General features: G+C 41.0%; 1 protein-coding gene across 1 annotated transcript in view; it reads left to right on the forward strand.

Moving 5' to 3' along the window:
• The first annotated feature begins 573 nt into the window (after window positions 1-573).
• The window catches only part of CRBN (cereblon), a 405868-nt gene continuing 393780 nt past the window's right edge, over window positions 574-12661 (forward strand). The window contains exon 1 of the mRNA XM_044934064.2: window positions 574-703. The gene's annotated coding sequence lies outside the window, so the exon portion shown is untranslated. The remainder of the gene's footprint in view (window positions 704-12661) is intronic.

The raw sequence follows: 12661 nt of genomic DNA on the forward strand, positions 1-12661 counted from the left end.
TTTGCAAGGTGAAAGGAGCTGTGGGGATGGATGGCAGTGATGGTTTTAATAGTATTTAATACATTTGAATTGTACCCTTAAAAATGGGTAACATGGGGACTTCCCTGGTGGCACAGTGAATAAGAATAGGCCTGCCAATGGAGGGGACATGGGTTCCATCCATGGTCCAGAAAGATTCCACATGCCATGGAGCTGGCGTGCCAAGACTAGTGACCGCATGCTCTAGAGCCCTTAAGTCGCAACTACTGAGCCCGCTGGCTCAACTAATCCCTGTGCTGAACTACTGAGCTTGCCCTACAGTTAGAGAGAAGCCAGGGAGGGGCTCCAACGAAGATCCTGCCTGCTGCAATTAAGACCGGAGGTCGCCAAAAATAAATGTTTAAAACAAAAAACACCCAATGAAAAGGGTTTGCTGGGCTGGTAAGAAGCAGGACGGATCCTGCAGGCTGAGCTGAGAAGGCCTCTCCTCTCATTGGCCTAATCCCGGTACTGAGAATGGCCCCCTGAGGCACAGGTGTGAGTGTCTGTGCATTGTCAACACCTGCAGGCGGACAACTTCTCAAAAGCTTCCGTGTTTCCTCATGACCTCTTTTAAAAAGCGCACACTCGCGAGAAGATTCGCGAAGAGGGTCCTGCGGAAAGATTAAATCCAGGCTGCCTTCTCCGTGCTCCAGAGTTGCGGTGGACCCCAGAATCGAAAGAGGTAGGACATCTTACGGATATATTCTTAGAAAAAAATAAATAAATAAATAAATAAGGTGTTGGCTAACTATGATTAACGGTTCCCTCCCTTTTCAGTCATTTCGTTTTACAAGGTACTTTCACCATAGATGGTCTTGTTCTGTTTTGTTTTTTTTTCTATTAAACTGTAAGGGTGTTTACATGCAGTATATAGGTATGGTGTTTTGCGTTCTCACCTGAAATGAAATGTTTAAGCGCATTTGATTTCCCTGCGGTCTTAGAACATTAGGTAGTGAGTGAGTCTCTTCCCCTTCCTCTTTTTGTTGTCTTTTAAGTAAGGACGTGTTGTTTTCATTACAGCCTCAAAGTGAGCTTGGTAGAGGAATCTCAATTTCCACAGCCTTGTTATGGCCTCCAGCCTGAGTAGTCAGGGCAAATATCTGGAGGTTATGTAGGGACAGTAATCAGGGCTTTTATGACTCGAGAAATAAACTGGAACGAAGTGAATGTGATGCGAAGGTTTCAGGAGAGTGGATTGACTTCCAGGTGAAGTCTCTTGGCTAAGTCTCCTGGCTAATGCATAAGCTTAAAAAAATTCTTGGGAAAAATTAAGCTTTTTTTGGAGGGTTTAATTTTGGTTTTCTTTCTTTCCTTTTTTTTTTGTTTAATTTTGTTTTTCTCCTTTTTTTGCTGGGTGTGAAATGTATTGAGCTCTTACTACAGTAAATATTTTATATAAGCTATTCTCATGTTCCTATAAAGCATGGCAAAGTGATAGTAAAAGTACAAGTAGAGAAGGTATATATAACATTTTAATATATCCATTACTGTTGATGTTTGTGTTACTGGTTTTAAGACTGACTCCTACAGTTACTGACTGAACTTTATGATCTAAACCTCAGGGATGCAATGCATGAGGGGATTTATTAACTTACATGGGTTTAAGTGATTTAATGAAAAATGAATTTTTAAGGGAAAACATGGCAGGTAATAAATATGAGCTACTTCCCACCTGCTTCTGATATATGACCAATGGTAGTTCTGTTCACTTAGGCAAAAGATAGATCACTTTACCCACACCAGGAAGAACCTTTAACTGAACTTTGTATATGGCAATCAGAGAAAGTAGCCCAAGATCCCTTGAAGTTCCTCACACAGTTTATTTTGTCTAAAGTGAGATTTTAAAAGCAGGAAGGACTTGGATATTAAAAAAGAGAGATGCTTATTAATATGAAAGAGTTAGACTGCAAGAAATTGCCAGACGAACTAGTGCTTAGTCAAAGTGAAAATTAAGAATTTTGACTCTTCATGATGCTTCTTAAAAGGCAGGTTTGGTACATTCCATTTTATATCCAGAGATTTGTTGCCTTGGACGCTTGTGTAATTTGGGGCAGCCAAGTCTTTGAAACACAGTGGCTGAGCAAAGAGTTCAACTGTCTTTACTAGTATAAGTTATGTCAAGATATAATTCAGTCAACTACCAAATATTTCAGTGCTTATTGTATCTCAACTAGTTACTGCTGCTGCTAAGTCACTTCAGTCATGTCCGACACTGTGCAACCCCATAGACGGCAGCCCACCAGGCTCCCCCGTCCCTGGGATTCTCCAGGCAAGAACACTGGAGTGGGTTGCCATTTCCTTCTCCAATGCATGAAAGTGAAAAGTGAAAGTGAAGTCGCTCAGTCGTATCTGACTCTTAGCGACCCCATGGACTGCAGCCTTCCAGGCTCCTCCATCCATGGGATTTTCCAGGCAAGAGTCCTGGAGTGGGGTGCCATTGCCTTCTCTGCAACTAGTTACTACTGAAGCAAATTGCCCGTCCCCCCCACCCCCATGGTAATCGCTGGGCTTTAGGAAGTGAATGACTGGACATGAATATTGATAGGGATAAATGCCATGAAAGAAATAGAGGGGCGTGAGAGGGAATAATGTAGGAGAGGAGCTCTTCTTGCTAAGAGTTAGGAGGGCAAACTCTCCTAACTTGAGATGGTGAACGCACTGCACGGCTGGAGTTCTCAGAGACCCTCTCCAGCCGTGCCTCCTCCTCTTATTCTGGGTGCCCACTTTGAAGAGTTTGCCAGCAGAACAAAACCCAGAGTTTTAGGATTTCCCAAGGTGGCAGTTCCTGAGCCAGTGATACTGTCATGCAATGACTCTAGAACTTGGTTGAATGTGGTAGTCACATAGGGAGTTTGAAAAATAACAGATACCTGATTCCCATCCACAAAGCTTCTGATATAATTGGTATGGTGTACCAGTGCTGCCTGGAGAGTTCAGAAATTCCCCAGGTGATACTCATGTGAAGCATGGTTGGAGCACTCCCCTTACAGAGGTTCTCAGTCATTCAGATATAGCTCCATCACCTGGAGGGCTTATTAAACACATTGCTGGGCCCACCCCCAGATTTCTGATTCCGTAGGTCTGGGGTGGGGGCTTGATAATTGAACTTTCTAACAAGCTCCCAGGTAATGTGGCTGTTAGTGCAAGTACTACATTTTGAGAACTGTTCCTGTAATCCATTTGCTTAGGTTACTTGGTAGAAGAGTGACATATAGCTGAGGAAAATTAAACTCCTAATAGTCACAACAGTGTGCTTCTTCCTCACTCCTCTCCCCTTGGAAAGAAACATACTGGTTAGAAATCCCCACTTCTGTTTCCAAAATACTAATTTCACTTCCTGTTCTTCCACCATTCTTTGTCACCTAAGAAAATGGAGAACAAAAGCTGTTCCCTCAGTATGAGACCATTTTAGCTTTTTATGTCTTAGTACCCAGCAATTTAATCAGAATTTAATTGCCCAGGTAGAAATCGGGTAATTTCAAGGCAGAGTTTATTAAATTCCTCTCCTGGTGCTCCCTAACACTTTCCTTTGCAGCTTTTCCCTCTCAGATGGTATTATAAAATATCTAGGCCTCATGCTACTCTTGGAAATCCCAGGGAGGTAATCCTCCCTAAGTAAACTTTCTGTAAACTCGTTAACATGTTGCTTAAATAATGATGAATGGTAGAGACTTAAACGAAGAAGAAGAAACCAGAGGGCTCAAGAGCCTGTGTCTGTGTATGGGAGGGGATTAGGCTTTCTTCACTATTTGGAGATGGGAAAATGATTTAAAAGTTCTACTTGGGAACTCTGTTCCTTGTGGTATCCCACCCAAACAAAAAAATCAGCTTCTGGGGTGGCAAAGATGGTACCCAACACTCTGTTTATTCTACCATAGTCACAGCCCAGGGGAAAGCAAGTGCCTCTGTCTCAGTGACTCCAGTATAATTCTCAAGGCTGAGTCAGGTAGTGTTCCATCTGTCCCTCAACTAGGCCCTCTATACTGTGATGTGGATGGCATCCTGACTGAGATGAGCACTATGGTTGCTCTTAAAGTACAGATGAAAGGAGAGCAAAAGGCATTAAAGGTCAGCATAGGGGGAGAAGTAAAGGAAGTGTAACATGTGGGGAATATTACGATACTTGGATAGTGTGGGAACCATCCAATGAGAACACAGGTCTGGGGGTTCTTGGGGCCCAGTGGAGAGTGTTTCTGGATCTGGGACATCCTGAAGCTCTCACAGGTATGGGTGGGAGGAGCTTGGAGTGACAGCAATTTACCAGCCACTATGCAAGTATTTCACTTTTACAACCATGGTTGCTGTTATTGTGTATAACACCAAACATCAGTTCTGATACACACTCAAAATATGAGTCCCTGCTGTAGGGCAAAAGAACCTTCTCAGAAATCCTTTTGAATAACTGGAATAAAACTGCCTTGAACTTGGAGACTATTTTTTACTTTTATTGTCCTTTTTGCATATACAATGTGTTTTTAAAAGTACTCTAAAAGTTAGCGAACAAACATCACCTGAGCACAAGTAGCCAGCAGCGGACTACTGAATGTGCAGCAAGAAATTCAAGTCTCACGTTCTTCCAAAGTTTGTATCCTCTTCCTTTTTTTTTTTAATTTTATTTTATTTTTAAATTTTACATAATTGTATTAGTTTTGCCAAATATCAAAATGAATCCGCCACAGGTATACATGTGTTCCCCATCCTGAACCCTCCTCCCTCCTCCCTCCCCATACCATCCCTCTGGGTCGTCCCAGTGCACCAGCCCCAAGCATCCAGTATCATGCATCGAACCTGGACTGGCAACTCGTTTCATACATGATATTTTACATGTTTCAATGCCATTCTCCCAAATCTTCCCACCCTCTCCCTCTCCCACAGAGTCCATAAGACTGTTCTATACATCAGTGTCTCTTTTGCTGTCTCGTACACAGGGTTATTGTTACCATCTTTCTAAATTCCATATATATGCGTTAGTATACTGTATTGGGGTTTTTCTTTCTGGCTTACTTCACTCTGTATAATAGGCTCCAGTTTCATCCACCTCATTAGAACTGATTCAAATGTATTCTTTTTAATGGCTGAGTAATACTCCATTGTGTATATGTACCACTGCTTTCTTATCCATTCATCTGCTGATGGACATCTAGGTTGCTTCCATGTCCTGGCTATTATAAACAGTGCTGCGATGAACACTGGGGTACATGTGTCTCTTTCCCTTCTGGTTTCCTCAGTGTGTATGCCCAGCAGTATGATTGCTGGATCATAAGGCAGTTCTATTTCCAGTTTTTTAAGGAATCTCCACACTGTTCTCCATAGTGGCTGTACTAGTTTGCATTCCCACCAACAGTGTAAGAGGGTTCCCTTTTCTCCACACCCTCTCCAGCATTTATTACTTGTATCCTCTTCCTTACTCTCCTTATTGAAATAATAATTTATTTTTTAATAAATTAAAATAATTGTATTTACTCTCCTTATTGAAATAATACCTTAAGTGCTCCACTAGGAAGAGTATAGTTTTTTTACTTGTGGTTTATTGGCAAGATGTTGTTTTATTGCATCTACCCAGTTATGACCATTGAGTCAAAACTGAGCAAATGAAACATAACAGATTCAATGTTCAGACACTTCTTTTCTGTGTCTTGGTGCCACATCTTTCAAGAGAGCTGAATCATGTAATTATATAGGTATAGATGATGACCATATTTTTGTACTGTATTATAAACTTCAGTAAATTTGAGTTAAAAAAAATTCATTACGAAGAGCCGTGCTCCCAGGTGTTACCCATAGGTAATCAAGTGTAACATGTTCAGGCTCCGGTGGCCATTCTTAACACATTTTTCAGAGATACTTGTGCTGTTGGTAGACTGAAAGTTCTCTCTTGTAGTCAGCCTCTTAGATCACCTCTGGGAAATACTCATGAGAAAAATTTGGGGGTGAAGATAAATGGTGAATTGTGGAAGAGGATCTTTTTGTGGTAAGAACACACATCAAACTATTTAGTTCGTGGGCATCAAAAAAGTCCCAAGTGGTCACTTTGGTTACATGTAGTTCTGTCACTGCCAGTGATTTGAGTTTAATCTATTCTTATGAAAGTGGCTTGTCTAATCTGTTATTGTTGGTGCTATAACCTTTGACTTTTGTGAATTCCAAAGCACATTTTCTGGTCAGTTACAGCAAATTCATTTTTTGAGTCTTAGAGCTTATACATGTTCTCCCTTATACATGCACATACACTTGAAAGAAAAACCAAAAAAAATGGACTGGCATTAAAAAGCAGTATTTTGTTTATTGTGCAAGGATTTGAGTAAGCTTTGTGAGGCTTTGTAAGGCAATGTATTGGAGTGATTTTTATTCTATAACTTTGTAAGAAATGACACATTTATTTCTCTAAACCAGTATTCAACTCTTTTGAGTGTCTAGTTTCCCTGGCTGGTGGGAAATGCAATTTTAATCATTATCGGGTTTCCTTGTCCCTTAGAGCTATCTAAAGGTCCAAGAATTTTACATTTTCCCTTTTGAGAGCCCTGTGAGTTTCACAGTGTTTTCTTTATGAATATCCGTCCTATTATCATCTTCCCCCCACTAGAAAGAATCTCTCCCGTTTTATGGGGGGATCTTGCTTCTTCTTGTTATATCTATCCTCTCTTTCCCTCTGGCTCACCGAGCATAATCACCATCAATGTTGCCTTTTTTAAGGGAGAGGGGAACAAAAGCAGGCTACTGTTATCACCCACCGGCACGTATACTCCTGAGGTAAAAGAATAAAAATGTTAGACTTCTTAAATGAGGCATGGGAACATGCAAAAAGGGCAAACCATAAATTAATAACTTCCAAAATTATTCTGAGTATAAAAAATAAACACTGTTTTTTCCCTGGATATTCTTGAAAAATCAAACTCCTGAGCAGTTACACTGTGTGTTTCAGTTAGCTTTACATAGCCTTAGGATTTCAACTTATTTCCCAGGGCACATGTATTCTAGCTGGAGAAATAGGGACATAAATTTTCACTTGATTCTTCAAAACCACATGTGTTGGTAGCTGTTATCTCCCTTCACAGATGAGAAAACTGAGACTGAAATAAATTAGGACCTCTCCTGGGTTAGTGATTGATCCATTCAGTGAATCATTTGAGTATTACATGATGGACACTGTTGTAGCTACTAGGGATACATTTGTGAACTAGAATGACCAGTCTCAACTCGTGGGGAGCTTCTTTTGCTGGGGGGATAGAAAACGGGGACAAATCAAGCACTGAAGTAAATAAAGAATTTCATATTATGGTAGTGTGAAAAGTATTCTCTGACCTTTGCACTAGAATACCAAGAACAACCCTTCTAGGAAGAGCACATCTTCCTATGAGACAAAGGAAGATCTGGAACACACTCAAGAGGAGATATGGAATATGAGGGGATGCATGTCAATGCCCAGAATCTCTCAGAACCTGAAGTTTTTTTTGGGTGGGGTGGAGTAGGTTCTGATAGTTCCAAAGCAGATACCCTGCCTTCTTATCTTGCCATGGGAGAACAAAATGTCAGGGGTGGATCTTTTCAGGTGGCTTGCTACTCCACTCTCATGAAAGAAAATACCTTTCCCCCAAGTAGGCCTGTGTACATGTTTCTGCCAAAGTCCTAATATTCTAGAGAATACAGCCTCATGAATACGTTTGAACTAGGACGATCAATAATTGACCATTGTCCTGTTATCGTAGAGGTGTAAAACATAAATAGTGGAGGGTAGGAGTGAAGAAGAGCTATGTCCTACCATGAACAAAGGGTGAATCAAACTATGTCAAGTCTAAGGCATCTTCCTTCAATAATTTTTGACCTCTTCTAAAGGTCACAAACCAACATATGCATGTGGTTCTAGAGCCTGGGATGGCCCTTAGTCAGAAGGAAATGGGGACCTCAGTTCTACATGGCATTGAACTTAATTCTGCTAGAAAATTGAATGGGCAAGTACACAGATTCTCCACCTCGAACTTCTGGAAAGAAATAGAGCTCTGCTGACCTGAGATTTTTAGCCTGGTGAAATCCATACCAACTTCTGGCCCATGGAACTCTAAGATTATAATTTTATTTTTTAAAGTCATTGAGTTTGTGGTAGTATATTACAGCAGAAAGGAAAATTTAGTTCAGTTCAGTCACTCAGTCATGTCCGACTCTTTGCGACCCCATGAACCGCAGCAGGCCAGGCCTCCCTGTCCATCACCAACTCCCGGAGTTCACTCAGACTCACGTGCATCGAGTCAGGGATGCCACCCAGCCATCTCATCCTCTGTCATCCCCTTCTCCTCCTGCCCCCAATCCCTCCCAGCATCAGTCTTTTCCATTGAGTCAACTTTTCGCATGAGGTGGCCAAAGTACTGGAGTTTCAGCTTTAGCATCATTCCTTCCAAGAAATCCCAGGGCTGATCTCCTTCAGAATGGACTGGTTGGATCTCCTTGCAGCCCAAGGGACTCTCAAGAGTCTTCTCCAACACCACAGTTCAAAAGCATCAATTCTTCGGCACTCAGCCTTCTTCACAGTCCAACTCTCACATCCATACATGACCACAGGAAAAACCATAGCCTTGACTAGACAGACCTTTGTTGGCAAAGTAATGTCTCTGCTTTTGAATATGCTATCTAGGTTGGTCATAACTTTCCTTCCAAGGAGTAAGCGTCTTTTAATTTCATGGCTGCAGCACCATCTGCAGTGATTTTGGAGCCCAGAAAAATAAAGTCTGTCACTGTTTCCACTGTTTTCCCTATCTATTTCCCATGAAGTGATGGGACCAGATGCCATGATCTTCGTTTTCTGAATATCGAGCTTTAAGCCAACTTTTTCACTCTCCACTTTCACTTTCATCAAGAAGCTTTTGAGTTCCTCTTCACTTTCTGCCATAAGGGTGGTGTCATCTGCATATCTGAGGTTATTAACACCCTTCAAAGAAGACATCAAAACACTTATTTAATGATTAAGAAGGGAAATGACGGCAACAAAACTGTAGTGAGACATCATGGCATCTGACTTAATTTCCTTTTCCGTCAGGATTAGGGGGAGTAGCAGGGAAGGCAGGTTGAGGAGTTGATGTACAGATGAGATTTTTCACACTCAGTCTGAATGCCTGCTCTGAATCCCATCTACAGAGGTGCATTGAGACATCATCCACCAAATGATCTCTGGTAATCACCATCTCCCCTCCTTTTCCTCTGGAGGTAGGTAAACATCTCCTTACATCTGTCTCTAACCCTGCAAAGACAAACCTAAGTAGCATTTCTTTAAATAGTGTCAGCAACAACTTTGACTTTGGGAAATAATTCTTTGAGACTATGGTTTGCTCCTAAAAGCATTTCTGCATAATTGAGGACATCAGCATTTGAATTTTACCACTTTTGAGTCAATTTTGAAGAGGTTATTAGCCCTAGCCCCCAAAATATCAATTTGAAGTAAAATTACAGTGAGAGTATGAGTTATAAAGAAATGAAAGGTCCACTTTGTTATTCCGATTCAAAAGAAAAGAATATTGGGTTTTTGCAGTTTGTTTTGATTTAATGGAAAGACCTCATCTGTTACTTCATAACACAGCCTGCTATCTGATGAGTGATGCCACTGATACCACTTTGTAAGCGTTTTGTTTATTTCTGGAAGCAGAAGCAGTAGGAAAAACAACCAAGCCCTTTAGAGAATTAAGGAAGTGAAATGGAAAGTTCATTTCAGTCCTTAGTGACTAGCTTCCTCTAAGAACTATTTGAAGACGAGGCTCTCACTTATAAATAAATAACTTGGAATCTTCTCGTACTGTTGATTGGCTTTCCATGAGGAACTGCAACTGCTCACATTCTCTGGGGGGATAATAAAACCAACTGCTGGGATCCAGGTTGTCAGTTTCTTCTTTGAAAGCCTGACTGCTGATTTTCTCTTCTTCCCCCTGTGAGTGATGCACAGGATGAATAAGGAAGGATGAGAGCTCTGTGATGACTGCTTCCATGCAATGACAGACACAGCCTGCTGGGCTCTAAGCCTCCTTATCACGCTTGCTGTGGCCCACTCCAGGTCTCAGGGGAGGCAGAGACAAGCCATGTTTCTATGCTGTGATAGGACAACAAAGCAAAGGATGGTAATTATTTAATAAACCTAGTGCTTAATAAAAAATAGAGCACCGTAGAATTAGTAGAAAACTTAGATGTTTTCAAGTCCAACCCATAGCACAAGGGAAGTCTCTTTCGAGTATTCCCCAAAGATTGAACTTGACCGTGACAGAGACGTGTCGCCTGTGTTTGTTAGAAATCAGGTCCGCATTTTAACCTGAATCTGCTGCTGCTAAGTTACGTCAGTCTGGACCTTTGTAAACTTTACCCTGGTGGTTCTCTAGTCTTTGGCCATAGAACAAGTCCTGTTTTGTCTCCAGTAGAATTCTCAAGCCCCAGACTGTTCTTAAAAATCATGTTGGTCAAAACTGTCACTTTATAGGTAAGAAAACTAAGGCAAAAGTAGTTCAATATTTTACTCACAGTTACAGAACTAGTTGATGGGCATTAAGAACTCAAAGTGTTTGCCTGAGTTTTCCTTACTGTAATCTGTCCAAGAAGCAGACCCAGTGAAAGGACTGATTATATTAGAATATGCTTTGGACCTGGGTTACTCTCAGTGTTAGGGAAAAAAATGAATTTTGGAATTAAAAAAAATTCTGGGTTCTAGTCACAGGCTTGGAGCTTCTTATCTGTTTGGCAGTGGATATTTTCTTTAAAATTCTTTATTCTCAGATTTGTTAATTATAAATTAAGGATAATGAGAATTATCCTGAGGACGAAATGAGGTCATAGTGTTATGAAGCTCCTATTTCAGTGCCTAAAATAAAGTAAGCATGGACATGTTTTATGGTTCATACTTGTTAAAATTTTTACCAAATACTTTTTGAATGCCCTCTAGGTTCTGTGCACTGATACTGATGCTAGGCATGTTGAACTGAACTGAAACACGATCACTCCCTGCCTTAATGTGAAGAGGGATAATGAGCAAATACACAGATTTATCTGTCAGATATTGATAAATGTTCAAAAGAAGAAACAGCACGACTAGGGCATGGAGAGTATCAAGTAACGTTTTTTCCATGTAGGTCAAGGAAGGCATTTCTGGGGAGATGCCTTATGAGGAGACACTTGAATGAAGTCAGGCTGCGAATCAGGTGAATGTGGGGAAACGTATTCCCTGCGGAGGGAACATCAAGAGTGAAGGCCCTGAGGCAAGGGTGTTGCTTTAGGTGGTGTGAGGAATAGTGAGGAAGTCAGTGGGGCTGGGGCAGCATTAAGAAGTGGTTATAGATGGTGACAGAAAGCAGCCAGGGGCTACAGCATGTAGGACCCTCTTGGACAGTGGGAGGAACTTGGGGTAGTTGTGTTGATGTGGGGAATGGTTCTGAGCACAAATGTGCCATCATATACAGACATTTTAAAACAGTCATCCTCAGCCTTGTCTGCACAGTAAAGTTGCTTGGGGTTATTTTTCAAAATACCAGTGCTTATTGCCAGAGACTCCAATTAGATGGTCTGGGCTAAAATTAAGCATCGGTACATTATAGAAGCTCCCTGGGGGATGCTAATGGACATCCAGGGTAGGGAAACACTCTTATAAAATATCAGTAGTTAAGAGAATAAGAGGAGCCAATGAGTAGATTGTTTTAAGTGTTGCTCCAGTGCTGTGTGGAAGTCAGTATGATCAGATATCCCCTAATGATGAATGAGTTGAGAGGTTTCTGATTTTGGTCAAGAGTCAAGAAAATTGTGAGTAAGAAAAGGGATTTTCTCACTTCCTGCTGGTTCTGCTGATTCTTTCTGAGTTTATAATACACACACACCCAAAAAACGATGAGAAGGAGCAAAAAACCAGGAGGATAGAATAGATCTATAAGAATGAGCTTCTGGAAGTTTGCTTCATAAAAACATTTTTAACTATAGACAACTTCCTCATGCTTCAGTCTTTGGCTAATGAAGATGTTTAATCTGAGTTCTGTGTTGGACTTCAGTGGATTAATTGCTGTGGCTTCCAGTGTGCTGAATCCTTGTGATAGTTTGGGTAAGTGAGACAGCAGTTAGCCTTGTGTTGTATCCAGTCTGCATTCTTGTAAGCATTATTTTAACTCACCTTAAAGACTGCAGAGTTTCAACAGAACCTTCATGGAAGTATTGTGGGTGTTCAGTGGGTACAATTTTGCTCCTCATGTGACATTTGTCAGTGTTTGGAGACATAGTTTTTACAACTAGAGTAAGGATGCTGCTGGCATCTAGTAAACAAGAGATTAAAGATGGCCCAGGATGTTGAGAAACTGCTTTATGGTCATATTACACCTAATCTGGGAGAGGAAAATTCAATTCTACATTTCCTGCTACTCTCTAAACCCAAGGAGATTTTCATTTGAAAATAAGTTGTTGAACTAGGTTTGATGCAATGCTACAAAATATAGATGCCGATTCAGTACCTATCACCATGCTAACCTAAAACACAGAAAAGTTCCTTCAGCTTCAGAAAGGTGTGATGATCTGAGTTGGCTGTAGTCACCATAATGCTGTTGAACAAACCACATCAAATTTGACTGACTCAAAACTCCAGCATACATCCTCAATCGTGAATTTTCAGATTGTCAGGGCTTCATCTGATGTATAC

Source organism: Bubalus bubalis, chromosome 21 (assembly GCF_019923935.1).
Source record: "Bubalus bubalis isolate 160015118507 breed Murrah chromosome 21, NDDB_SH_1, whole genome shotgun sequence".
Taxonomy (NCBI): Eukaryota; Metazoa; Chordata; class Mammalia; order Artiodactyla; family Bovidae; genus Bubalus; species Bubalus bubalis.